The sequence below is a fragment of the Miniopterus schreibersii genome (genome assembly GCF_964146895.1).
Source record: "Miniopterus schreibersii genome assembly, chromosome: 16".
NCBI lineage: Eukaryota > Metazoa > Chordata > Mammalia > Chiroptera > Miniopteridae > Miniopterus > Miniopterus schreibersii.
The window spans coordinates 29,271,602-29,275,192 of NC_138116.1; positions in this window are offsets into that span (position 1 = coordinate 29,271,602).

Consider the following 3,591-nt stretch of genomic DNA (forward strand, 5'->3'; position numbering starts at 1 on the left):
CCTGCCGGGCCCCCCCTCGGGTTCCCTGCTGCTCCTCCGTGGGCCAACCAGTCGCGCACACAGGGACAGCACGGGACCGGGAAGCGTTGGCGCGCGTGCGCCACGCCCCTCCCAACCCACCAGCCAGCGGCGATCTCCTTGCGTTGCCCCGCCCCGCCCCGCCCCGCCCCGCCCGTCGCGCGCTATCCGACTGGGCCGACGAGCTGCAAGCCCGAAGTGAAGGAGTGGCTTGGGAAGGAGAGCCACTAAGAGTGGACTTCGCGAAGACTGACACACACGCCCCGCCCCCGGGCGCACCCTTCCGTGCCGGGAAATGCACAGCTCGGGATATACCGGGGGTCAGAGTCTGAACCGCTCCTGGGTTTGCAGTGGATCTGGCCCGCCGCGGAGAGTTCCACTTACAGAGCACTTTACTAAGATACTTACAGAGTCGGCTTGCCCGCTTAGGGTCTGGACCGAGGATACTGCAGAAGGTATACCTGAGTCATACGAAGTAGCTGTCCTATCTTATTCAAGGGCCTTGTCTGAAAATCACTGAGAAAACCAAGAGGTAATTAATTATAAGGCCTCAAAGGAATTCGTTTTTAATGCACTAAGGAATGAGGTTTTAATTCATTTACTGTTTGACTACTGTTCTAGTCAGTTAATATGTATTGATAGCACCATTCTGAAGCCTTCATTGGAGTTTTCTTTTCTATTTAAATATTTTTTTTATTGATTCTGAGCGAGAGAGGGAGGGAGAGGGAGAAACATCAATGTGTGAGAGAAACATCCATCAGCCTCCTGCACGCCCCTACCTGGCATAGAGTCCCCAACCAGGGCTTGTGCCCTGACCCTAAATTCAACCGGCAACCTTTTGTGCATGGGAGGACGCCCAACCAACTGAGCCACACTGGCCAGGGCTGGAGTTTTCAGTGTCTGCTGTGCATAGTGCAATCTGGGCATGGAGGGGGAGGATACCACAGAAGTAGAGGACATTATTCGTGCCCTTCAGCAACAAATAGTTTACTTGGGAAGCAAGCAATTACACGAAATGGAGAATTCAGGTCAACTTTATCTTGCCTGTTTCCTTCTCTATGAAATGAGGGAACTGGACAAGGGTCCCTTCCAACTCTATTACATTGATGCTAATACAGTACAAGCTGAAGATATCCTGAGGATTTCAAAATAAGTACTTCACATACTCTCACATCATACACTCCATAAATGTCCTTCAAGATTTTACTCGGAGACTCTCTTCCATTTCTTCAGATACAGCACCATTCCACCTTTCACCTGGGTTGCCCAAAGCTGCTTTGATCCCTCGAACTGGTTTCCTTCCTAACCTAGTCCTCACATCACTTTCACATCTTCCCCAGGGCTTTACCACAGTTTCTCCCCCCCCCCCCAACCATTTCTTTATAGTTCATACCTCTCTCTCAAGCACTGTAGTTCTGCCACCCTTCTTGTAACCTAAAGGGCCCCATCAGAGTATGTTCTGTGAACCTTCAGGGAAGGCGCAACAACTCAGGAAAAACTCTGTCCAAGCCAAGGAGGGGTACTTTGCAACAGAGCTCCCCACTTTCATTCTTGTCCAATCTGTTCCCTTTATTCAGCTTATTTCTAACATTTCTTCTTTCTTCCCAGACTGTTACCACCCTACTCCCAACCATCTCAATGGACTAAAATGTTGACTTTATCATTTGTGTACTCTCTGGAGAGCTCTCAAGGAATCAATGCAACTGAAGTGGAAAGGGGGAGAGGGTGTAGATGGGGTTCAAATAGTTCATGGTCTCAACTTACTGAAACAAGTCCCTCTAAAAGAAACCAGATCTCACCCGGCCAGCATGGCTCAGTGGTTGAGTGTCAGCCTATGAACCAGGAGGTTATGGTTCAATTCCCAGTTGGGGCACATGCCCAGATTTCAGGCTCAATCTTCCAGTGGGGAGTGTGCAGGAGGCAGCTGATCGATGGATCTCTCTCATCATTGATGTTTTTCTCTCTCCCTCTCCCTTCCTCTTTCTGAAATCAATAAAAAACATTTTACAAAAGAAGAAACCAGGTCTCTTGCCCTGGTTTGGCTTGGTGTGTCTCAGTGGTTAGAGCGTCCACCTGCCAACTGAAGGGTCTAGGGTTCAATTCAGGTCAAGGAGACAGCACATACCTGGGTTGCAGGTTTGATTCCCCTGCCCAGCTGAGGCCTGTGCAGGAGGCAACCAATCGAAGTGTCTCTCTCTCCCCCCTTCCCTCCCTCTCTGAAAAAAAATCAATGGAAAAAATACCCTCGGGTGAGGATTAACAAAACAAAAAAAGTCACACCTTATAAGGCCACATCTAGCACAAACCTGATACAGTTTTTCCCAGCTATCTGAAAGTAGAGTGTACCTATGAAATCTTTCATAAGCTGAAATGGCGTAAACTATTCCCAGCTTTCCCAAAGTTCCCATTAGTACCTATTTTCACGAACTGAAAGAAACTGAAGAGGATATTTGCTTTGACGAAAAATCATCACACATCAATGTAAGCCTTTTGTAAATGGGAAGTAGTGTATAACAGGAATTTTTGGAAAGCAGGGGGTACCTGTATCCCCCAATTTATTTTTGTTAATCCTCACTCAAGGATATTTTTTCCATTGCTTTTCAGAGAGAGTGGAAGGGACAGAGAGAAAAACATTGATGTGACAGAGACACATCAATTGGTTGCTTCCCACATGCAGAGATCAAGCCTGCAACCAAGGTACGTGCCCTTGGCCAGAATCGAACCCGGGACCCTTCAGTTCAAGGGCGGCTGCTCTAACCACTGAGCCAAACTGGCTAGGGCTCCCTAAATGTTTTCTACCTTAACTCCCTAAAGCAAACAGGAAGAAAAAAATCTGGAAGTTTCTAAAAATAAAAAGGCCTGCTAGTCATAAAATTCCAACAGACGGCAGAAAGCCTTGTTCCCCACTGCATGCTTGAAGGACACAGAGCAAACTTTCTGGAATTGACCAGCAAAGGAAAGGAAAAAATGAGGTGAGCCTAGGACCAAAGTTTTCTACCCACCTTTTCAGAGAGAGATATCCCTACATTTGTCCCCCAAAGAGTAGTTATCTACCAAGAGCTGAACATAACTGTAGTATAGTAAAAAAAAAAAAAGTGCCAGATACAACTGGATTCCTGTCCTCAAGTTATTTACTAGCTTTACTAATTTGAGCAGTTACTCATCTTTTCTGTTCTGCATTGGTAAAACTGTAACATCTACCCTGTGATCTGTGAAGATTAAATGAGTTAAGATCAGCAACATGGTGCCAAGTATTTAGCAGATAGTGAATAAATGTAGGTTCCTCTTTTTCAAAACTGCAGGAACAGATCCAGAGTAAAACATTTCATTGGCTATTTATTAAGCTGTATTTTTTGAGGATCTTTAGCCATAATTAGTGAAAAATCCAGTAAAGATGAAGTGCTAGAGGACAAGTCAAAATAGAAAGAAAAAATATGGATGCAAGTAAGGCTCTTAAAAGGGCCCCACACCAATGGTTCCCAGCATTTCAAAAGAGTGAGAGCAGTGACTCTCAGGACTCAAGGATTAATTACATCATGAAATAGCACACCTAATAAATGACAACACAGTGAC